Source organism: Pleurodeles waltl, chromosome 1_2 (genome assembly GCF_031143425.1).
Source record: "Pleurodeles waltl isolate 20211129_DDA chromosome 1_2, aPleWal1.hap1.20221129, whole genome shotgun sequence".
Classification (NCBI taxonomy): domain Eukaryota; kingdom Metazoa; phylum Chordata; class Amphibia; order Caudata; family Salamandridae; genus Pleurodeles; species Pleurodeles waltl.
The window spans coordinates 1,200,082,775-1,200,108,640 of record NC_090437.1 but is presented as its reverse complement, the minus strand read 5'-3'; the positions used below and the strand labels follow the sequence as shown (position 1 = coordinate 1,200,108,640).

The 25,866-nt window shown below is 43.5% G+C and overlaps 1 protein-coding gene across 3 annotated transcripts in view; it reads right to left on the bottom strand.

The window, feature by feature from the left end:
- HAUS3 (HAUS augmin like complex subunit 3) overlaps positions 1-25,866 on the bottom strand; it is a 173,779-nt gene that overhangs the window by 135,788 nt on the left and 12,125 nt on the right. Inside the window, exon 2 of one of the 3 annotated variants that reach the window (XM_069203755.1) lies at positions 15,867-15,955. The exons of the other annotated variants lie outside the window; for them this stretch is intronic. The gene's annotated coding sequence lies outside the window, so the exon portion shown is untranslated. The remainder of the gene's footprint in view (positions 1-15,866; positions 15,956-25,866) is intronic. 3 annotated transcript variants of the gene reach the window in all.

The window sequence follows — 25,866 nt, the reverse complement described above, 5'->3', positions numbered from 1 at the left end:
AGATTCCAGAACTTTCTGCCACAGAAATGCGAGGAACATGTGTTTTTTTAGCCAAATTTTGAGACTTGGGGGAACATAGATTAGCAAAACAAGTGTTATTGCCCCTTGTCTTTCTCTACATTTTTTCCTTCCAAATATAGGAGAGTGTGTAAAAAAGACATCTATTTGAGAAATGCCCTGTAATTCACATGCTAGTATGGTCACCCCGGAATTCAGAGATGTGCAAATAACCACTGATCCTCAACACCTTATCTTGTGCCCTTTTTGGAAATACAAAGGTTTTCTTGATAGCAATTTTTTACTCTTTATATTTCAGCAAATGAATTGCTGTATACCCGGTATAGAAGGAAAACGCACTGCAGGGTGCAGCTCATTTATTGGCTCTGGGTTCCTCGGGTTCTTGATGAACCTACAAGCCCTATATATCCCCGCAACCAGAGGAGTCCAGCACACATAACGGTATATTGCTTTCGATAATCTGACATTGCAGGGAAAAGTTACAGAGTGAAACGTAGAGACAAATTTATGTTTTTTTCACCTCAATTTAAATATTTTTCTTTTTCAGTTGTTATTTTCTGTAGGAAACCCTTGTAGGATCTACACAAATGACCCCTTGCTGAATTCAGAATTTTGTCTACTTTTCAGAAATGTTTAGGTTTCTGGGATCCAGCATTGGTTTCATGCCCATTTCTGTCACTGACTGGAAGGAGGCTGAAAGCACAAAAAATTGCAAAAATGGGGTATGTCCCAGTAAAATGCCACAATTGTGTTGAAAAATTGGGTTTTCGGATTCAAGTCTGCCTGTTCCTGAAAGCTGGGAAGCTGCTGAGTTTAGCACCGCAAACCCTTTGTTGATGCCATTTTCAGGGGAAAAACCACAAGCCTTCTTCTGCAGCCACTTTTTCCAATTTTTTTGAAAAAAACTAAATTTTCACTGTATTTTGGCCAATTTCTTGGCCTCCTTCAGGGGAACCCACAAAGTCTGGGTACCTCTAGAATCCCTAGGATGTTGGAAAAAAAGTACGCAAATTTGGCTTGGTTAGCTTATGTGGACAAAAAGTTATGAGGGCCTAAGCGCGAACTGCCCCAAATAGGCAAAAAAAAGGCCTGGCACAGGAGGGGGAAAAGGCCTGGCAGCGAAGGGGTTAATAAGTCTTAGTAAAGTTATATATATGGAATGTAAAATGCTTCCCCATTTTAAATAAATACACCTATTAAAATGTACTTAGCTTCAACATGGAGCAGCAAACATTGGTGCCTGCAGGTGTATCACGTTATGGCAGCCCAAGAGATTTAAGAGGCGGTGTTGTGACTCAGACAGCTTCCAAGGCAGCTGATGTGTTACAAATCTCTGCCAAACCTTAAAAGGTACAAGAGAAGCACTTGAGAAGATGAACCATGTTTTAAATGCTACTCTGTTCTCGCAAGAGCACTTCGGTAACACAAGCAGGGAGGAAAAAAGCAGTATTGTTGAATCTCAGGCTGTATCTTTCGCCTTGTAATCAGTCAATGATAAACTCTATTGCCTGATTGCAACTCAGGCTCTGAAGGCCGCCATCATACTCCTAAATCTCAGTGCTGCATTTGATTCAGTAGATTCACATAGTACTTACCCAAAGAATCAGGGATGCTGGAACAAAAGACGATGCTTTGAAATGGCTCACTTCATTTTAAGGGGCGAGGATGTTTCAAATTTGTGAAAAACCCTTTTATTCAGATACTTTCTCCTTGAAGCACAGAGTGCCACAGGGATCTGCACTCTGTCCAACGCTTTTTAATCTTCACATGCTTACTATGGAGGAGATTGTTCTTGAATTCTGGCTGTCAATTATTTCCTACGCAGAGGACACCCAACTGGTTTTCTGCATTTCACCCAAGGCTCCACAACTTGCCCTTTGTTTGGAAAAGGTAGTTAGGTGGATGGCCAGCTACTGCCTCAAGATGAATGGGGACAAGACAGAGATCATGATGCTGGGTAACCATCAACATTTTTGGATGGTCTGAGTGACTATGTACAGCACCATCCCCTAATACCCCAATAAAAAGCTTGCGGATATGGCTACACAAACCACTTTCAATGGAAGCACAAGCAAGGCAACTTGCTGCCAGCTGCTACGATCTTCTCAGAACACTCCAGAAGAACGAGTTACTTACCTTCGGTGACGACTTTTCTGGTGGATACATTAGCTACCTGTGGATTCCTCACCTCATGAATACTCCCATGGCGCCAGCATTCGACGGAAATCTTCTTACTAGTCTCTGCACGTCGACGAGGACGTCACTGTCTCGCACGCGACGCCGTCTGACGTCATACAGGCAATAAGAGGTCCTCGACGACGTGCAGACGTCAGTACCAATCATTTTTTACGTGCATGAGAACAACCAGGCAATGCAATGAAAGAGCAAGGCAACATCCATTATATTGTAAAATACACTACATTGTATGAATAACTGTAAATCTTTTTATGTACATATATATATATATATATATATATATATATATAAAAAACTCTCTCTTTTAAAATATATACACACACCAAGTATATACATAAAGATATATACACATATATATATATAAATATATTATATATACATCTATTGCACCCTCAAAGACCAAGAGGAGCGCACTCAAGGATTACTTGGCAAGACCATAAAGGCAACGGGGAGGCGGGTGGGACCGTGAGGAATCCACAGGTAGCTAATGTATCCACCAGAAAAGTCGTCACCGAAGGTAAGTAACTCGTTCTTCTGATGGATACAACTACCTGTGGATTCCTCACCTCATGAATAGAGTCCCAAAGCAGTACCACGCCCGGCGGTGGGTGCCTAAATGGTCAAACCAAGAAATCCTGCAGCACTGACCGTGCAAAATGGCCGTCCCTTCTAACCTCAGAATCTAAACAGTAATGTTTTGCAAAAGTGTGAAGGGACGACCAAGTTGCGGCCTTGCAGATGTCGACCACAGGAACACCTCTGGCTAAGGCCGAAGTGGCCGACTTAGCTCTGGTGGAATGAGCTCTAATGCCCTCAGGAGGATCCTTCTTTGCCAAAGAGTAACATATTTTAATGCAAAGAACAACCCACCTGGATAGTGTTCTCTTGGGGACTGCCTTTCCTCTCCTCTTGCCCACGTATCCAATAAACAGCTGATCCTCCAGCCTGAAATCCCTTGTTCTATCGATAAAGAAGCTCAACGCTCTCTTTGGGTCCAGACGGTGCAGTCTTTCTTCCTCTTTGGAAGGATGAGGCGGAGGATAGAACGTGGACAAAGTAATTGCCTGAGCCAAATGGAAGGGTGAAACAACCTTCGGGAGGAAAGCAGCCTTGGTCCTCAACACCACCTTATCCCCATAAAAAGTTGTATAAGGGGGTTTTACTGATAAGGCCTGCAACTCACTCACTCTCCTTGCTGATGTTATAGCTATCAGGAAGACTGTTTTTAAAACCAAATACCTCAAGGGGCAAGAATGCATAGGTTCAAAAGGGGACCCCATAAGGAAAGTCAGGACTAAGGACAAATCCCATTGCGGCATAACGAATGGCTTTGGAGGATATTGATTTAGAAGACCTTTCAAGAATCTGATAACAATAGGGGATTTAAATAAAGATGGTTGGTCTGGAAGACATATGAAGGCTGACAAGGCCGATAAATAACCTTTAATGGTAGCCACTGCACAACCTTTTTGCGCCAGAGATAGAGCAAAAGACAAAACGTCCGATAGATGAGCATGTAAGGGATCAATCTGCCTCTCTCCACACCACGCAACAAATTTAGACCACCTATTAGCGTAGATAGATTTAGTGGAGTGTCGCCTGGCCGCTAATATAACATCCACTACCTCAGGCGGGAGAGAGAAGGAACTCAGGTTGCCCCGTTCAATCTCCAGGCATGTAGGTGCAGACTCTGGAGGTTGGGGTGTAGAACCTGCCCCTGCGACTGTGAGAGGAGGTCTGCCCTGAAAGGGAGACGGAGCGGCGGGCACGTTGAGAGTTGGAGAAGGTCGGAGTACCACACCCTCCTTGGCCAATCCGGAGCTATTAAGATTACTAGAGCCCGGTCTTGGCGAATCTTCCTCAATAATCGAGGAATCAAGGGTATGGGAGGAAACGCGTAAAGCAACTGGCCGCACCAGGTCATTTGAAACGCGTCCCCCAACGCTTCCTGCATCGGATACTGAAGGCTGCAGAACAACGGACAATGCGCGTTCTCTCGAGTGGCGAACAGATCTACCCGAGGAAACCCCCACTTCTGGAAGATTAAACGGACTTGATCTGGATGGAGACGCCACTCGTGGTCTGCCGAGAAGTGGCGACTGAGACTGTCCGCACGCACGTTCAAAACTCCGGCCAGATGGTTTGCTATCAAGCAAATCCGATGGTCCTTTGCCCAGGACCATAGTCGAAGAGCTTCTCTGCAGAGAAGGTACGACCCCACTCCTCCCTGCTTGTTTATGTACCACATCGTGGTAGTATTGTCCGTTAGGACCTGTACCGACTGACCACGAAGGGAAGGGAGGAAGGCCTTGAGAGCCAGACGTACAGCCCGTAACTCTAACAGATTGATGTGAAAAATCTGTTCCTCTGGAGACCAAAGACCTTTGATCTCCAGATCCCCCAGATGAGCTCCCCACCCTAGAGTGGAAGCATCCGTTATGACTGTGGCCACTGGTGGCGACTGCTGGAACGGCTTTCCTTGTGAAAGATTGTTGCTTGCAATCCACCACTTCAAATCCACAGCAGCATCTCTGGAGATCTTGACAGTACCCTCTAGATCCCCTCTGTGTTGAGACCACTGCCTTCGGAGGCACCACTGAAGAGCCCTCATGTGCCAGCGAGCATGCGTGACCAACAGAATGCAGGAGGCAAAAAGACCGAGCAGACGAAGGACCTTGAGGACTGGAACTACCGCTCCATTTCGAAACATTGGAACCAAATCCTGAATATCTTGAATCCGCTGAGGCGGAGGAAAGGCCCGACCCAATGTTGTATCCAGTACTGCCCCTATGAACAGGAGGCGCTGAGAGGGCTCTAGGTGAGATTTGGGCTCGTTCACCGAAAAGCCCAGGTCGAACAACAACTGGATTGTTGACTGCAGATGACGCAACACAAGGTCCGGGGACTTGGCTTTGATTAACCAATCGTCCAAGTAAGGGAATACTGCTATTCCCTTCCTTCTGAGCTCTGCCGCAACCACCGACATCACCTTCGTGAAGACTCGAGGTGCTGAAGTAAGACCAAACGGAAGGACCGCAAACTGGTAGTGTCGCGATCCCACCACAAACCGGAGATACTTCCTGTGTGACTTGAGTATCGGGATATGAAAGTAAGCATCCTGCAAGTCGACAGACACCATCCAGTCTTCCATGTTCAACGCCAAAAGCACCTGTGCTAGGGTCAGCATCTTGAACTTTTCCTGCTTGAGGAACCAATTCAAGATCCTCAGGTCCAGAATTGGTCTCAAACGACCATCCTTCTTGGGAATCAGGAAATACCTTGAGTAAACTCCTTGACCCCTTTCCTGCTCCGGGACCAACTCCACCGCGCCCTTTAAAAGGAGGACTTCTACCTCCTGTTCTAGCAACAGGAGGTGTTCTTGTGAACAATACGAAGGGCGGGGCGGGATGAGGGGCGGAAACTCCCGAAAGGGAAGGGTGTAGCCTTTTCCCACAACACTGAGAACCCAAGTGTCCGACGTAACAGTCTCCCATTTGGTGAGAAAATGCTGTAATCTTCCCCCTACAGGAGAGGAGTGAGTGGGAAATGGTGGAAGCCTAAGGCTGCTTCCCCTGCTGCACCCCGCCAGAGGATGAGGAAGAGGCAGAGTGCTGCTGAGAAGCTCCCCTGGTGCGGACCCTACCCCTCCCCCTAAAAGATCTATAGGGATGGGAAGAGGCAGGTTGCTGATATCTTCCCCGAAAGGAAGAGGAGGAAGAGCCACGCCCAAATCCACGAAACCTCCTGAAGAATCTGGAAGAGGCCGTGGAAGAAGGAGCTTGGAGTCCCAGCGACTTAGCCGTGGCCCTGCTCTCCTTAAACAGTTCCAAGGCCGAATCAGCCTTAGCCCCAAACAGTTTGTCCCCATCAAACGGGAGATCCAACAATGTGGACTGTACATCTGCCGAAAAGCCCGAGTTACGGAGCCAGGCCGGTCTCCTTTCCACCACAGTTGTGCCCATTGCTCTGGCTACCGAGTCGGTGGTATCCAGTCCCGTCTGGATAATTTGGGTCGCAGCAGCCTGGGCATCAGAGACAAGATCCAAAAGACCCTGGGGAAGCTCTGTAAACGAAGAGGAGATGTCATCCATCAGAGCATGAATATACCTCCCCAGGATACAGGTTGCATTGGTGGCTTTTAAAGCCAGACTGCAGGACGAAAAAATCTTCTTCGACTGCACCTCCAGCTTTTTTGAATCTCTGTCCCCCGGCACCGTCGGAAAAGAACCAGGCGCTGACTTGGACGAACAGGAGGCCTGCACAACCAAGCTCTCCGGCGTAGGGTGCCTAGATAGGAAACCAGGATCAGTTGGAGCCGTCCGATACCTCCTGGCCACGGCTCTGTGAACTGCTGGGGAAGATGCCGGCTTCTTCCACACCTCTAAAACCGGATCCAGCAGAGCGTCATTAAAAGGTAATAGAGGCTCCGCCGCGGCTGAGGCCGGATGCAACACCTCTGTCAAAAGGTTTTGTTTCGCCTCCACCACCGGCAAAGGCAGGTCCAAAAAACTAGCTGCCTTCCGTACCACTGTATGAAAGGAAGCAGCTTCCTCGGTATATTCCCCCGGGGACGAAAGGTCCCACTCAGGGGAAGTGTCCAGCCCACTGGCCGACTCCAGTCCACGCAGCCCATCACCCGAGTCCTCTAGCTCTCCTTCCTCTAGGGCTCGTTGGTACTCCTGCTCCTCTAGTACCCGGAGAGCACGCCTCCTTGAATGCAGTCGTTGCTCAATCCGCGGAGTCGACAATACCTCCGCCGAAGTCGGAGATCGGCGCCGATCTTCCGAAGCCACCGACGCCGCATCCGGCGCCACAGGTAACTTCGGCGCCGACTGAAGAGCAGTTGAAACGGATGGACCCACCGGAGTCACAGGCCGAAATCTCGACGTCGACGGGATGGAAATCCCTGGGGCCAATCCCTCCGAAGCCACCGGAGCGGCCACCGGCACCGACACTGGCGCCGAGCCCACGTTCCCAAACGGGAGAAAGGGCATAAAGGGTGCCGGCCGAAGAGGCGCAGGATCACCCAAAGAAAAGGCCAAAGGCCCAGCCGGAGCACCCCCTGGAGCCATCTGTTGGAAGATGGCATACATCGCATTCAAGAATGCGGAACTATCAGCTCCAGGGGTGGGAAAAGCCGGATACTGGGGTGCCTGACTCGGAGGCGACCCCGATGCCGGCCTCGGCGTCTGCGCCGGAGAAAACACTTGAGGCTCCAATACCTCAATCACCGACGCCTGTCCAGGCGAAGTTGGAGACGCCGGAGAGAGCAACGGCATCGAAGGATGCGGCGTCACCGTGGGGCTGACCTCCCATGTCCTCCGGCGCCGATCTGGAGACCTGGAACGAGCCTCCCTTGAATGACGCCGAGATTCTCTACGACGCCGGGAGTCTCGATGACGCCGATGTCTTGGAGAAGACTTTTTCTTGTGATGCTTCTCCTTTGACTTGGCCATAAACAGCTTCGCCTCGCGTTCTTTAAGGGCCTTCGGATTCATGTGCTGACATGAATCACAAGTCGAGACGTCGTGGTCGGAGCTCAAACACCAAAGGCAATCGGAATGAGGATCCGTCACCGACATCTTGCCACCACACTCACGACAAGGCTTAAATCCAGACTTTCTCTGCGACATTATTTCCACAGAGAAAGAGTACGCAGCAAGATATACACTGTAACCGCAAGAGTAACAGTTGCTCCCTCGAAGATAACCGTTTCGAATGCACGGAAAAAAGGGAACTGACGTCTGCACGTCGTCGAGGACCTCTTATTGCCTGTATGACGTCAGACGGCGTCGCGTGCGAGACAGTGACGTCCTCGTCGACGTGCAGAGACTAGTAAGAAGATTTCCGTCGAATGCTGGCGCCATGGGAGTATTCATGAGGTGAGGAATCCACAGGTAGTTGTATCCATCAGAAGCAGGGCTCTCTATCGCTTAGTCTTTATCTTGAAAGAGCTTTGAATAGCATAAGTGTCATTAGTGGTGCAGGTTCTAGCACTGGGAAGCCTTTTGGTAGCCATGCACTCTATAAATCCAGACAGAATAGGTGTCTGAGCCTGCACTACAAACAGCCAAATAGAACCAGTGGTGCAGGAACAATTTTCAGAGTGGGGGGAGGTCATGGCATCAATGTTACATCAGTGAAGTCATTGGCAGTATGAAAAATTCAAGGTTCATACAAAGAACAAGTATGAAAATGAGACACAACCAGGCAGCAGGAGAGTGATAAGAGTCTGGGATGTAGCCAGTGTTGTATTTTGAAGCACACTGTTGCAAATACACTACTAAAGCATGCTCTGGTAGCATATCGTCATTTGCAGAACAGCATATTTTGTATTGAATGGCCAAAATATTTTCTACCAGCATGCAGTTGTATTAATAAAACTATGTTGTAAAAATGATAATGTGTGGAAATCTGGTTTCAGCAAATATTTAGCATTTGCACATCACCAAGAAAAGTAGTCAAAATCTTTGGTTCTATCAAATTTCAGAATTACAAAAAAATACAAATATGCTGTGGTAACTGCTGGAATATTCTGAAATATTTGTACAGTTCCTTTACAAGGAATTTAACCGTTACGAGTTAGAAAAAACTGGCATCTGACAGCCTTTCCTTTCACACTCACAGTACCCCAGCACGACTGTCAGTTAACGTTCCAAAACTCTAACTAAACAGAAAAGTAAACACAGAAATCCATGATAAAATGAGCTGCAATTTATAAGACATAGCCTGATACTTGCCCTCAATCTGTAAACACACAAGGGCGACAAGATAAAAATAAAAGTAAAAGGTGAATTTATTGCTCATTCTTTTTCTGAAAGAACAGAACACCTCTTCTTTTCCAGCCTGAGATGTATCGTCAGAATCAGCCAGTAGGTCCGCAAACTAGCGCCAGATAAAAACTGACTCGCCAAAGCGAGCGGGCGAGTAGATTTTTGGAGGCCTGACATGTGGTTCTGAAGAAGAACAACTTAGAGTTGAGGGGCCGGAAACATGGTCTTTTACCATGTGATGATAACACAGGTGGTGTCAGCTTGTCATTGATCTTTATTTTCACCTGGGAAAGAACAAATCTATGTTATGTAGCTCTTAATGGGAGAGCCTAAACTTGTGTTTTCAAATGTCTTAAACGTTTAACCTGTTGAAATGCCTTCTCAGCATTGAGTGGGGGAAAAGCAACAGGGTGTTTTACTTCCTTTCTAACGTTAAGTGACTGCTAGACTTCTACTCGGTTTGGTGAATCCAGACTTGTAGGGTGGTATCAGACTAGGACAAACCTCATCCAATCTGCCAACCAAAATGTTTGCGAAATTTCTAACACTGCTTTCAAGAACTAGAATTGGTCTTAAGGACCTACACTAAAAACTTGTTACACATCAGGTTTCAATAGCAACCATAATTTTGAATCCATCATGGAAGGAGTTATTGGCACAATACCAAAAAAATAATTGAAAAGCTTTCAAAGGGGTTAAGCAAGGACATTGTTGTATTCTTTATAAAAGGAGGCAGAGAAGTGAATTATGCCAGTGGCCTTGGCAAAGCTTGAATCTACTTCCAAACCTCAGCAGACAACCTGATTTCTTCAAGAGTTGTTATTAAAGTGGGATCAACATAAGGGCAATTTCTGACAAGAACTCATTGGGCTCTTGGGAATTGCTAACCAATGATGGATTATAGGACAGAACAATATGTACAGGAGGAAATAACTTTCTCCAGTCTGTTTTATATGTCTTCTGGGTTGAATTTTGTAATCTTATATGCCCACCAATTTATTAGCTTTTTCATACTAATTTTGCTGGATGAAAAGCATCTTTCAGACAGCTTCTCCCATCATTAGGCTTTTAAGTTTCCCTCTAGCTTTTCTCAACGTTTTAGAGGTCTTGTGTAAGCAGCTTAGTCAGTGCTTGTGAGGTCCTAAATTTGATGTTTAGGATTCAATTTCTAAGGTATCTTAAGTTAACAAAATAAATAGGGTGGCTATAAGTTCAACTCTTGCTACTGCCTTAGCAACATCCCACACTACATCCTACACTACTTCCGCTGCATTTTCTATAAATTAGTGATGACTGACTTCCATGACAGTTGCTCTTACAGCCTTATTTCTAAAAGCTATTCATTTAACTTCCAGTTCCTAACACTAGTTGGGAGGAGGGTCAAATGGTCTACATTCAGAAGGAGGAGCATAGTTTGACGAAACCAGACCATCAATATTAATCAATCTAATAAAGTCCTACGTTCCAACTCCATTTTTAAGTAGGGCCCAGACAACATCCAAGTACTGCAAGTCGCCATCTTTTCTGATTTATGCAGAATCATTGTCATGTCTGCCACTGATGCAGATGTCGTCTGACCCTATCTTTCTAAGAACTGTACAATATGTAATAAAAAATGGTGAACGCCTGCCACAGCACAGTGAATGGGGAGGCCAATTTGGCCACTAAAGCTGCAATTCAGACTGTCAGAACAGCCATCCTAACTAGATCTTAAACGAAAATGTACATTTCTTAATAGCCACAAATCCAACCAAGCAAAGTGGGAAACCTCCTGCAGGCTTTCCTGATAAATACTCCTACATGCTTAATTCAGAAAAAAAAATGTTTTATCACACTACCAAGAGACTATATAAAACGTAATAATCTACCCAAATTAGTTTTAATCAAAAAAGCCCATGAAGGAATGGCTACAGCAACATTACTGGTGGCCTGCTTTATACAAGTAGACTAGGGATTATGCAGTTTGACATTTGTGAGCAGATTAAACCCTCTACTGTCAAAAGCCCCCTTGCCAACTCCCTTAATCTCTAACATCACCTTCTGGGAGATTTATTTGGATCACATCGGCCCACTTCATTCAGACAACTGATCGGAGTACATACTGGTGGCAACTGATTCATGTTCTCAATTCTTAAGGGCTTGGCCACAGTGAAATGCGAGAGCTTCAGCAGTAGTAAGGTTATGATTAGGGCAATTCATTCATTTCATTCAGATAATGGTCCTGTGTTTGCCTCCAAGGCTAACACAGATTCAACGTCTGCTCTGCAACATTGCCTGCATCTTCACCAACCCACTTAAAGCTGGAAAGGTATTGTTAAATAGGTCAACATGATTAAACAAGTCTTGACTGCTCGAGTACTAAGTGCAAATGTTAGTTATTATCATATTCTTTAGTGTCCAGTGAGCATTAAATAACTAGCCCAGATGAGTACTAGGAGGACACACTCAACAGGAGCTTATTTTCAGAGTTACGATGTATCTGCCTGGCTTAGATAATCCTGTGAAGGTAGAAGATGAAGATAACTTTGGCTTGGGAAAAATTTGTATGTTTTGCAGAATATCCAAGAAGTCAGAGACAAGCTGTCTAATGTTAACTCAGATGATGTGTGATCTGTGAAAAGGTCATCACTGCTTCGGATGGGTGGGTTCTTAAATTTGGGGGCCTACTGCGTAATAAAGTCCACGACAAGCAAGCTGTTGAACCATTCTAAAGACCGCCCATCACAGTTCTTGGGGTAAAAGGCAACAGAACAATCATTCTCTCTCCTTTGCTTGGGTCAACGAGAAACAGACAGGTGTCCTTTGACCAACCAAAAAAGCACTGTGGCCAACCCTTTACAGCAGGCTTTCACAGACACCAAGGACGATTCATAGTAGTGCCTCAACCTCTCCCTACTCTGAAGGCACTACCGCTTGAACAAAGCACTAATATTACTAGTTCAAGTTCCCAGTCGGGGATATTTGAATGCAACACTACGCAGAACACAGAGTTCTACAAATGCACCAGATGCTAACGTCACCACTGTTCAATGCAACTCAATGACTTATAATTAACTACCACTTGATGCCACATCATATGAACTGGTGCCCTCTTGACAGCCTCAAGAGACCAATGATATTGAGAATGACTTTGTATGTATTACAGAGGACTTTTCAACACGATTTACTGTCACTCACCATTAGAAGATGCTTTGCACTTTTCAATGGTTTCATGACAAGTACCGGATTCCACTGTGGTCCTATGCCTGGATCGCTTTACAAACATTTCTTTCTCTTTTGTGGCGGTCAACTACACTCGTCGTTCTATTGATACTTAATGGACATTTTGTCCCTGCAAGAACAATTGCATTACATGTGGTTTCTGAACTACAACCGGACTCTTTATCTAAGAGAGCCTGAAGAGGTCTCTACTCTGTGAACATCATAGCTTATCCTGTGCCTGAGGGCCTAGCATAGGAGAAGGTTCCACACCAGATTATGGGACCTACTGAGACATTGCAATTACCACATATGATGAAAGTTTCAATGAATGTCATACCTGCTTCCATTTCAGATGACGAGGACACTAAGACTGCTAAATAAATGTTATCTGATCTACAGGCATATGCTACTTTGAGTAATGACGATCCCAATTTCAATTCAGTCAAATACAAAGAAATGTCTTGTTACTATGACTATGGACATTACTACATACATAGGACTAGCTATCCTAGAGAAATTTACAAACAGCGAGAACATTGTGAAGCTCTGCCTCCCGATAGTCATCCTACTTTCTTAAAGAAATTCCCTTATTTCCCCTCACGCCCTTCAACATTTTTTTTTTTTTTTTTTTACAGATACCACAACAGCTTCCAAACAATCGAATCAAAACCAACAAACTGATTTACTCTACTGAGTTTATTTGAAATCTCGCTATCTAGGGATAGGAGTATTGGTAAGCAATATTGATGAGAAGAGTATCTGGGGAATCAAATCTTGCCAGAACCAAGGCAAAGAAGGCTTTTTTGGGCTTGCATAATACTGAAAGAATAATTTTTCTTGGAAAAGAAAAAAAAAAAAAAAAAAAACTATCCAGCAAACTACCTGTTCGGGATCTGGGACAATGAAGGGCTTAAAGAAACCTTACATACCAAAGGTCAATTGAACTCTGTTCAGTAATTGGCAATTCTAAATGTTTATGTCAAACTCAAATGTAAATGATATAATATCAAAAGGAACCTATAATTCAACTCAGTTCTGTACTGGAGCCTTCTGAAACTGGTATGAATTGTTTTCTTTCCAACAATCCTTCCCTAAAGTTGAATCGTCCAGACCCACATTATAATACACATGCACTAGTATTAGTTACCATATGTAGTTTAGGGAAGCTATGCCAACAACAGCTGGAACAGCTGTGATTTGTGGTTTCCAGAACATAGAGGCAATTGTAAAAATATAAAACATCTTTAGGAGATTGATTCTGGGGTTACACTAAAATGCGCCCCTGACCCCAATGCGACTGGATCTGGAATTAAACAACATATCCCATAAAGCAGTATTTCGACCCTTAGCATACTGGATCAGAGTCTGGTTTAACAACTGACCGCTCCCCATGAGAGAATCGTTGCACGAAGTAATGGTACTTTATACAAAAGGAAGTATTTCTTGGCTTTAGCATGTCAAGTCATGGTATAGTGGAGGTTTTAACAGAAAGGTTCTTGCAGTTCAAAGACAATTTGCATTGCAAAGAGTTCATAAAAGAAAACGGAAATGACCCCCTGTTCCCCCCCACAAGCTAAAACATACCTGCAATTTAGATATGGCATTTTACAAAGCAATTGATATTGTTGCTGGTGGAAAGCACATAACTCTTTCTCATTGCCCATTTTGCTTGTCTCACTCTGAAACCGAAGAGCACTTTCTATTTCTGTGTCCTTAAATATTATGTATATAGGAGAACCTGGTTAGTTTTGATTTGCAGCATTTTGGCAGCAAAACAAATGAGGCCCACTGTCACAATACTTAAAGGCGATACCACATCATGGCTGATTTTTGCACCATCCAGATACTTGTACGCATGGCGTCTCAGATGTAGACACTTGCAAAGCCACGATATAGATTGTAACAATTTCTTTGAATTAATTCAAGAATTTGAATACATTATGCATTTTAGTCCTAGAATTTATAGTTCTCATTACATGTTTTATTACTTCTTAACCGGTGGTATCCTAATGTTGTTTTAAACTTTGACGTTCTAATGATGAATAAGCTTTTTATAATTTAATTTTTTTATCCATGTGTATAATGCTAACCAGTAAGTGATTAGTGAGGATATTATGATGAATGTGCAGGCCTCGAAAAATCATAAAATTGTTACAAGACCTGCAGGTCAAGTAACTTGAATAGTCTTCTCGACCTAACTATAATGTACTTGACCCGTAAACAGGTTTCAAATTGTGTGATCCGAGGCAAATATTTTATTTTACAGTCACCTTTTCCTTCTTTCTCACATGAGTGCACCTTCAAATATGAGAGTTCAGCATTTCTGCTGTACAAAAAAAAAAAACGTTTGTTTGATTAAACAGACTAAGGCCTAGATTTACACGTGGCCTGCGCTGCATCGCTTTTTTTGATGCACTGGCAGCGCAGGCTGCTGACCCATGTCTACAAGGCCACGCAAAGCCACTTTGTGTGGCTTTATATGGTCTTGTAGAAATGGAGTAAGGCAAAGCAGCGTCTTACTTTGCATTTGGGAGAGAAGACACATTCCCAGTTTTACAATGTTTTGTAAACATGGGAATGCGTCAAAACCCTGTGCCACTTTGGGGGGGGGGGGGGGGGGGGGGTGAGCGCACAAGTGAACCAAAAGGGAGAAATATCTTTATTTCTCTCAGTTTTTTCCTCTTTCTAACTCCTCTTGGGATTGTTTTTGTGCTAGAAGGTGCCTCTTCCTGCACAAAAAACAATCATCCCCGCAACACAGGCACCCTTGCACCATGGTGCAAGCGTGCCTGCGTTGGTGCAGTGCAGCAATTTGTTCGCCAGTGCAGGGGAAAAGGACAGGAAGGCTTGTATCTTGTTGATACGTCACATTCCTGCCCTTTTGTTTTGATGCAGGGCAGCGCAGCAAGGAGGCTTGCGGCGCTGCCCTGTACCAAAACATTGTAAATCTGGCGCTAAATGTTTGCGCCATGTAGAATAAGAATCTAGCCCACATATAGGGTATATATGATCCAGGACTTGCCTTAGCTTACTGTTAGCATTGCCTTCAGGGCAGAAGTATTTCTCCAGTTTATGTTTAAACACTCACTTTCAATAAATATTTTACTAAAGCATGATGTGGTAGCACACAGTCGTTTACAGACAGTAAATTACCAAGAAATGTCCAGAAACGTTCCCACTAACTCGCAGCTTTACTGCTAAAACTATGTAGTGTATTAATACTCTCTGAAACTAGATTTTTGGAAACATATGTATTGCTTGCACATTACCAAGTAAAGTGTTATTATGTGTTTTCATCCTATTAAAATATTTTTTTCATCACACTGAAAAACAATAAAAATGGTATTTCATAGCTACTGGTGTGTATTTTAAAACGTTTGTGCAGTTGACTTAGTTAATTAAGGACAACACACACCTAGCCTTTCATTTAACAGATTTTACTGCAGGTCAAACAGTTCATCTTACACAATCCTGGAACTCTGCAGTCAGAATGGAAAAAGACAGTGACTTTTGACCTCTGTCTCTGCACACAGAGCAAATGTAACAAGAACATGATTTAAAGATATCTTTTTTTAATTTCAGATTGAACAGAATATCTGTTCTTTGTCGTCAACTGGCCAGAAGGGGCAGTAGGTCCTAACAGTAGCTTGAGCTAAAAAAAAAAAAAAAAGGACTCACCAAGTTGATTTTCTGAGCCCTGGTGTGCTTTTATGGTTTTTGTATAAAACCAAATATAGACTATTCTAATTTTCATCTGGGACCACATCCTAAAAGAAACAAAAGATTCATGGCCACAAGAACGTATCCCATTCATAATAAATTGAACAAATATTCAGAGAAAGAAGTTGCAGAAAGAATTAGGTAGCTAGATCAATAAAACACGCATGCCGTTCTTAAAGTTATGGACAATGGAATGCTCTCTAAAAGAATGTACTCTTTAAATTATATTCTGTCCTCAGTCTTAGACCTCATAAAAGGAGACTTGGGTTTGTTACAAACTGGGCAGGCTCAATTAAGAGCAATTATGCAATTAGATTGAGTATTACAAACATTCAGATCAGGTTTTGTGCCTTGGCAACTTCAATGAAACAGCCATGATTGAAACAATTTAATATTTACTAAGAAAACAATGGCAAAGGAAGAACTCACATACACACTATTAAGTAGATCACAAATGGAAGATGCAAAATTCATAATTAGTGACACTCCACCTATTACCTGGATGCACGGTTTCATTTTTCATGATTGCTAGAAATATAAATCCATTTGCTGGTATGAAACTATGCACAATTCACAACTGTTCCATTCATAGAAATTTCCTTTTTCCTACATCTGTCTGAATTAATATAAAGATGTCCCATGTACATTAATTAGTACAGCAAAGTGCAGGCATTCTCTTAGACATTCCCTTATGTATGATACTGCATCACTGCATGGAATGAGTAGCTCTTTTATGCCAGGCTCGAGTTGTTTTTATCTGTTTCCACCACTGCATCCATCCCCACACATCATGAACTCCTGAATTACGGCTTTCATTTATTTTTAACAAATGTTACTTGCTGTGGGTTGGAACCTGGGAAGACTTATCAGATAACGGTTTCTGAAACAATACAGTGTTGTGGAAGGACCTTGTTCCTGCCAGCTGAGAATATCATTAGAAACATGCCCTGGCCTAAGCTAGTTATGAAATCTATGTGTTTAGATGATCTAAACAAACTATTGACCGTTTTATTACGAAAAGATTCCTTTGACTTCAGCAGCTGAAACATATACAGGCCTTGAAAAATCATTAAAATGGCACTGGACCTGCAGGTTGAGTAGCTTGAATAAGCTACTCGACCTAACTGTAATGTACTTCACCCGGAAACTGGTCACTAATTGTGTGATCCTAGGCAAATATTGTATTTTGCAGTCACCTTTTTCTTCATTCTCACATATGAGTGCACCTTCAAATATGTGTGTTCAGCATTTCTGCTGTACAAAAGAACTATTTTCTTTGGTTAAATAGACTAAGGCCCAGATTTACAAACAACCTGCTTTTATGTTTAAACACTCTCTTAATATATAACTAAAGCATGATGTGGTAGCGCACTGTCTTTTACAGACTGTAAATTTCCAAGATATGTCCAAAAACCTTCCCACTAACTTGTAGCTTTAGTGATAAAACTATATAGTGTATTAACAATCTGTGAATACTGGGTTTCAGAAACATATTTATAATTGGCACTCCACCAAGTAAAGCGTTCTGACTTTTTTTCATCCTATTAAAATATTTTTCTCATCACACAAGTACCAAAAAATGGCCTTTCACAGCTACTGAAATATATTTTGAAATGTTTGTGAAGTTGATTTAGTTATATTATTAATGTTTTGTGTTAGGAAAAAACAGATACCAACAGCCTCTCTTTTCACATGGGTCAGGCAGTTCACCTTACAAAATCCTGAAACTCTTCAGTCACAAGCAAAAGTAACTGCATTGCAAGAAGACAAACTGATTTTTGACATCTGTCTCTGTACAGAAACCAAATGTGACAAGAATAAGATTTAAAGGCATCCTAATTGCTAATTCAGTTTCTGACTGAACAGAACACATGTTCTTTGTCCACTCGACAGAAAGGGCAAGTTGGTTCTAAAAATAGCTCGACCTGATAAAATATGACTCCTGATAGCTAGTGGTTGAGTAGATTTTTCAAGCCCTCATATAGGGGATGATTATGACCTTAGAGGTGGAGATTACTCCGTCACAAACATGATAGATATCCCATCTACCATATTACAAGTTCCATTATGTCTTATGGAACTTGTAAAATGGTGGGCAGGATATCCATTACATTTGTGACTGAGTAATCCCCTCTGCCAAGGTTGTAATCAGGCCGATAATCTGCAGATAGCAAGAACTGCTTCAGAAATTCAGAGGCTGTTACACATGCAATACCAGACACATTTTGCAGATATCGTGCAAATTATATAAAATTCGTCTTGTGCATCTTTTAAAGAACATTCCATCTGGTCTGGCGACTGACTATAAGGAAGTATTTGGGTTGATTGAATAATTTTCCACACTTTCTCCAGCCTTTCTGGAGGATTTCCAATCACCATACTCTTATCGGCTGTGGTATCTTCCTCCTGTTCCAACAAGGAAATCAACAACATGGAGTACATGTATCCAGCTGAACAAAGATGCAGTCATATGGGACATGCTTGACTATCTTAACTCAACGAGCACTGAATGCTCTTATTTTACAAAATGGACGATACACAAGTGAAACCTGTGTTCTGTTCCATGAATTGTGACTGAAATCATCTTGGACTTACAGCTGGAGCAGGAGCTGAAATTACCACTGAGTGCCTTAGATGAGCACCCAATTGCTAGTCTCTCAAAAGTCCATAAACATGCACTACCAGGATTCTCTAATTGCCTCACATATGCTACGTGTGAACCAGAAGATATGTTCTCCTGAAATCAACATGCGAGTCAACCAAACACATGTTCACACTAGATACCACAGCAACCATGAAATATGAACTGTGAGAATGTTTTAAATAAGACTGTTGGAAAAGGCCCATTCTGCAAGGTCATCCCCAGACTTTTTGCCTTCCTCCTCCTCTTTGTTTTGCTGAATTTGTTTTTGTTGGCTTTAGGACTCTGTACTTTAGCACTACTAACCAGTGCTAAATTGCTTCTGCTCTCTCCTTAAACTATGCCATCACTGGCACCTACCCAATAATTTTCTCATAAGTCACTAGTAAAGTGTAATACATGTGCTCAGGGGTTTGTGCCACCCACTTAGGTAGGCCTTTAAACATGTCTCAGCCCTGCCAATGCAGAGTGCATTTTTGAATTGCCTTTTCTACTCGGAAAAGTAAGCCTTGTGTCAGGCCCAAACCTTTCTTTTTAACACATTCAAGTCACCCCTAAGGTAGGCCCTAAGCAGCCCCAAGGGCAGGGTGCAGTATGTTTAAAAAGTTGGACATGTACTTTTACATTTTACATGTCTTGGTAGTGAAAAACTCTTAAATTAGTCTTTGGCTGACAGTTAACAGAAAGGGAACTGTCTGCAGTTGAGGTAATATTTGTGCCCCAAGGTTAATGCTGTTTGAATTTGTAGTTATGGTTCATTAATGCTGAGCATTTATTATTAGGCTGAGCGCTCTAAATAAATGTTGTAAGCTCACACTGCACTGACAGTGGTTCCAGTAGAGAAAAAAAAAAAAGTGTACTCACACGTTTGAAAAGTTTAACAATATGAGGCTAGGCATAATGCTCCCAGAATGCTTTCTAATCATACATAAATGTTTGCAGACGCATGTAAGCAAGATTGATAAGTTTTTGCTTTCAAAATAAAATGTTCATAAAAAATGCAAGTAGGAAAAAAAACATTTTACTGTGAAATTTTAGGTACTATTTCTTTGAAGCATCATTTAGTAAAACGTGCTGAGGCACACTAGTATTTCCAAAAATATTCATGATGGAAAAGTGGTGTGGCCAGTTTCAACAGGAGCATGGGAAACATGAAAATAAACAAGTATTGGCAAAGCCAACCGATCCGATATTGGTCACCAGTCTTTTGGTTTTGTCAATGCTTGTCTTGTTTTGGCATGGCTTTTGTAAATCTTTATTGTTGTGGAATCTTTCTGGCCCTCACCAATGTAACAAACATTGGCAAAAAACAAAAATATTTTTGGTCTCAAAAAACACACATTGCCACTGTAGTTCCTGGTATTGAACAAAACTAATTTGTGTGAAGATATGCTACTTTTGGAAAAGCACAATGCCATGACCCACAGAGAGAGAAATCAAATTTTTATAAAAACAAAAGATCTTGGTTAATGCCAGACCTAATTAGGGGTCCAATTCTTTAAGAAAGTCACAGAAGTGCACCCATGATATATATATCTTTACATTAGTGCAAACTTATGGCTTTTCATGAAGTCACAAGAATGTTCAGAAGTAGACCAGGAAATCGTACTCCCAGACAATACTTGTGTACTGTATTTACACACAAGCAAATATGCATGTGCAGATTTGCTTATGCGAAAATCTACTGAGCGTTTACAAGTTCAAACTCCCTCAAACCATTTTTTTTTTTTAACCAACCCTGAACAAACTACTACTTCTGCTTTTGTCAGGAGTAAATTTCCAACCTTTCGCAGTATGCAAAAAGATTGGAGATCAGCTGGTGAAAATTGTAAAAACAATCAAGTTAGTAGGTATGCACAGACTCAAAGGCATTCCAACCCTGGAACTACTGTTTACTGCTTCCTCCAGCCCCAGGATGTATATCTGCAGAAAGGTGGTAAAATAAGGAAATTGCTAGTATTCAAGCCCTACAATAGTATTAGCCCTTGCATAATCAGAGAGGCTATCATCAGAGCTCTTATATAATGAGACTGCTGCCATAAATTGTTGCCGCACTACATAGCACCAAAGGGACAAGTAGATTTTTTTCTACAGGACAAGTAGATTTATATAGCAACCTGTCCCATGGAAAGTAGGTAATTTATTCAAGTTTGACACCCCAGTGGACCATACTGGGCAGGATGGGAGGGAAGAGCTGGACACAGCCTCACTTACATCTGAATATACTGTCTTGTCGGCACACAAAGGGCTTCATAACCCCCCATAATGAATCTGGAGCCAGGGCAGGACACTGTGCACTTCAAAGGCATCTCCTTGAAGCCTTCACTTCTGTAGCTGTGGATACTCTGCCAGGAAGAAGTTGTGCAATGCTGCTGAAGGCCTGCCACTCTGCTGGACCTCTGTTTGCTGGGATTTTGCTTTTCTGCCCTGACCTATGCCTGCTGCCTTCTTGCCTGGGAGTGAAAAGAACTGGACCTGAATATCTCCAACCTAGAACCCAAAGTGACTCCAAGGTCTAGTTGGCTGGCCTCCTGATCTGATGTCTCAGGGACACAACAGACTTCCAACCACCCTGTCCCTGGTCTCTGCCATCTGTGAGTCTGTCCTGCTATGTTATGCCACTCCAGTACTGGATCCTTGAAGGTGGGCCTAAGGTGCTTGCTCCAGCGAAACTGATACATCCTCTGCTGCAGGACCTGAATCACCTCTACTGCATGGGTCAGAACCGGCGCAACCAGATTTGTTGCTGTACCTCGAGCATCTTGAAACCAGCACAAAGGCTTTTGAACACACAGTGCAGCATTTTTCTCGGCAGGAGCCTCGTCCACGAAACTCCGCATCGCAGCCCCTGTGCTCATTCGAATCGGCGCATCACAGAGACTGCCCAAAGCATCCTCAACATAGACGCACTGGGAACTCACACCGCAGTCTCGTCATCTCAGAACAGACGCATCTACACTGTTGCATAGGGTATACTGGCACATCCTTGCCACATCGTGGTTCGGGACTGATGCATCGCTCCGCAACCCAGATTTAAGGTACTTTGGTTCAGCAGGCTTAACTGGGTCCCAGTAGCCAGCCCTCGCTCCATCATGGACAGCCTGAACTTTTGACATTGGCGTTTTTGGCTTCTAATGGTCATTTAACAGTTTATTCTTTAAAATTCACAACTCTAGTTCTACTTATTGCATTTTTGTCGTTGTGGTCTTATTCTATTTACTAAATTAAGTGCTATTTTTCTAACCTGGTGTAGGATTCTTTGTGTGGCGTTGTCACTGTTTTATTATTTGAGCTGTTGCACAAACACTTTACACATTGCCTCCGTGTTAAGCCTGACTGCTCTGTTCCAATCTACCAGAGGGTGAGCACAGGTTAATATAGGGTTTGCTTGTGCCTCACCCTGACCCTGACAAGAATTGTGGTTGCTGCTTGATCAGGGCTCACAACTCAATTTCTCAAAGACCTTAAATTTTTGCTTTTCTTTTTGATGCCGCATATATTTGATCTGGCCTATTTCATATCATCACTAGTATGTTTAGTCACTGACATGCATAAAAAATTCAGATGGATCACATTATATAAAGATGGTTACCAATTGCTTGAAACAATGCAGTGCTTCAAAAAAATCATGTTTTGCTTTGCTCATCCCATATTATATAAGCCTGTTCATGATTTATTATTCACCTTTGGTGTTGTATGATTTATGTATCATGCATTATATTTTAGCTATAACATAACTTAGAATATTGAGAGTGTGTATTTTCCCACATTTGATCAAAATCCTACTTATCAGAAATGCCCCTGAGAGGTCACATTCAGATGTACAAGCCAGGGATGATGTAAAGTCCTAACATCAGACTCCATCTTGGGTACTATAAAGTAATCATCTTTTCCAACTCATGCAGAATCATTATCATGGCTGCCACTGATGCAGATGCTGTCTGACCTTATCTTTCTGAGAACCGTGAAAGCGTCAATCATTCGGCTAATGACAGATATAACACCGGATGTGACATCAGTCTAGGATAAGTGTCTACTTAGAACCATGTCAAGGTCAAATTAGAACAAATACAGACACATGTAGCCACATTAGTGTAGCCTGAATTGACATCCTTTCATTATAAAATGTTCATAAGTAAACACCTGGGATGCACTTAATCTATGGCAGGCATTCCTAAACTTATGTCAGAATTTACAATCTCTGATAACATTTAGTATACTTGACCAACTGTCAGGAGAGGTCCTTCGCCCATATTATCTCACAAGATTCTGCCACAGACAGTCTCACCTGCTTCCAATGCACTTCGAAAATGGTACATCTCGCCCAATGCCAATACAGAGCCCCAGAGGACGGCCGCTAGCGCGTGCGTTTGCCCTTCGCAGGGAACACTGCCTTCATTCTTCCATGCTGTCAACAAGGTATGCAGTACGTTGCTTCTCTCTAAGAAACTCTAGGATGCAAGTTACTCTGCATTCCATGTTCTCTTAGTGTAGCATACAGAAGGTTTAAGTGTTCTGTTTCAAATTACATTTTAACCATGTTAGAAATTGTCATTTTATTAATGTTGCTCCCAACATGCCTTCTTGCTGTTTATCATGATATCCTGCATAGTTATTTTAAATGTACTGAGGAACAGGTCTGTCCTGTTGAAATCAATTATTTGAATTAAAAGTATCTATTCTTCTTAGCGCAAGGTGTGTGCGTTATTGTGCATAACAAAATAGGTTTGTTTCTGTTACCACAGTGCCCCTGATTCCTTTACAGGGACTGTTAGTAACCCAAAAGCAATAACTTTACTTCAACATGTATTAGGCGTGACCTCTCTTTCACATTCAGCACAGAACCGTGTTCACCTTTGTCAGTTGTGGGTTTGAAAGCAAACCTCATAGAACTTCGTGAAAGTTGTAGTTTATGCAACAGGAGTAATTGCCAAGATATTAATTGATTGATTCTGGAATGAGATCGGTGTACGTTCAAAAAGAATGTGTAATCTCATTCTGAACCATACGGGTGTACCACACATCCATGAAATGAATGTCTCTAACACAAGGTTCTCAAACAAGTTGTTTGGGAGCTACTAGTAGCTCTCTAGCTACCTTTGAGTAGCTCCCCTATGTGTAGCCTAATCTTGCAGAGGCCGCCCATGAAGGGGACAGCAGGGGCCATAACGACCGACATGGACAATATGGACCAGTTTGACTGCTTATTTGGATGCCCCTATCCTCCCCTCACCAGGTAAAAGTGCACCATGTTTAGCGCAAAGGAAAAAAGGGTCAGTGGGGGGCCACGTTATATTTTGAACCTTCCAATAGGAAAGAGCACACACACACACACACAGACACCTCCCCCGAGGGGTACAGAGAGGTTAAAAGGCGCGCTGTCCCCCACACTCTGGGCACTTTCATATTACAAGGGACAGGACTTTACAGGATTTCCTCCATGTTTCTATTGGCTTTCTCTTTGCGACCCGGAGAGCACCGCCAGTGCACTAGGAAACAACGGAGGACCGCTGCACTTAGTGGTGATGCAACTCAGCATTTTTCCCAGGGCGCTGGCCCTGAATCATTGACCAGCAACCAATCACCAATGCGGCCAGGATCAACTCAGGTGAAGGACTGCTGTCTTGTGCAGAGACTTAACTTTACCTACATCACAGCCAGCGGGGCCAGTGAGCACAGAAGACTGCTGCTTGCAAAGCGGCAACCTGACTTCACCTTCGCCGCGATCCGGGGAGCAGTCCACTCAGAGGATCGCTCTATGCCCAGAGACGAGCCTCTGCTGCACGAGAGCCAGTCATATCTCCGTTGGAACTCAGGGAACAACCGAGACAGAGGACAGGACCTCTGAGCAATCAGCGACGCAACTCTGCATCTCGAGAGGGGCCCAGGCTCTATTGTGCCACTCACTTTTGGTCCCCCTCCTCACTGCCTTCATCGCCGGCAGCCAGTGGGTCCAGCAAGAGAGGATCTCTGACTTGGCCCAGATCGAAGAAACCTAGCCCCATCCACTAGAGGTGAGCTCCATTAAAGGGCTTGTGCAGCAAATTTACTCCCATCTGCTCACGTGAATCCCTCCTCTAGGGTTACTTAAGGCCTCTTTTGCGCACACTTTCGACAGTGCCTTATTTTGTAAAAATAAAAATAAAAAATAAAAAAGAGGCCACTTGGACATACGAGTGCTACAGCGGGACACAATTTAGTGGACTTGCGAGCCTGTTTGAAGGCAAGCACGCAGTGACATAAAACCCCAGTTTGTACATTGGGAGGCAACTTTCCCTAATTTAATTGCTGCTTTGTGAGACGTATACGGGGGGTTCAGTAGACTTAAAGCTCCTGCATTTTTTTAAATGGTTGCTGGACTGAAGGGCGTTACTTGCCTTTGCTGCACGATCTACTCAACCTCATGAGGCCTAACACCACCTAACAGTGGCCTGAAGCTCATTGATAAAAAGAAAGAGCTCCAGGGACAGTCTGGCAGGCGACGCGACCACCACTACTAAGGGAAATGGGGACAGCCCAGCGGAGCGACAAGACCCAGTCCCCTCTTTTAGCAGCCGCAAACCCAGTGACACCACATAGCGCAACAAGAGCCAGGTGTGTGACAAGGCCTACACTGATAGGAGGACTGGAGGCGATCCAGGCCCACCTCCAAGTACCACATTACAGCAACAAGTCACAGCACAATCAGAGATGGGGGTCCTGCACCACAGCGAGCAACTAGATGAAGTTGAGGGGATGCGGACCAGAATGAAGATGGAGCAGAAGCATGGGAAAGATTGGTTTCACCGCAAGCTGGATGAAGACATGCGATTGGGTCACAGCAATCAGACGACAAGTGGATCTTTAGGTACTTTGGCGGATTCAGAGGGCACAAGCACTGAACCTGATGTGGAGCCTACGTCAAAGAAGCGGCAAAGAGAGGAGAGCAAGGCACCCAAGAAGGGCTAGGGCAAGCAGGCCCGCCGTCTGCAGCCATTACAGCAGGATCCAGCAGTGGTGCCAGGAGAAGACATCCAGTGGTGAGCACGTAAGTGCAATTGGAGTTTCAAAATGTACCCCCTATCTATTCAGCAGCAACAGTGTAGCGACAGGACAGGACAGGCTCCCCCTGTGGTTGGGGGGACGGGGTTGCGACCCAGTAGCAGAAGTGCACTCACATACGTGTGAGAAGGGAGACGTCATCCACAGCAGCATGGGGCAGCGTGGCAGCTAGCAGGGCACTTACAGCGAAAAACCCGGTAGCAACAAGCCAGGCACCAGAATCCTACATGAGGCCCTCACTGGGACAACCCTCAAATGTTACTAAAGAGTCAGGTT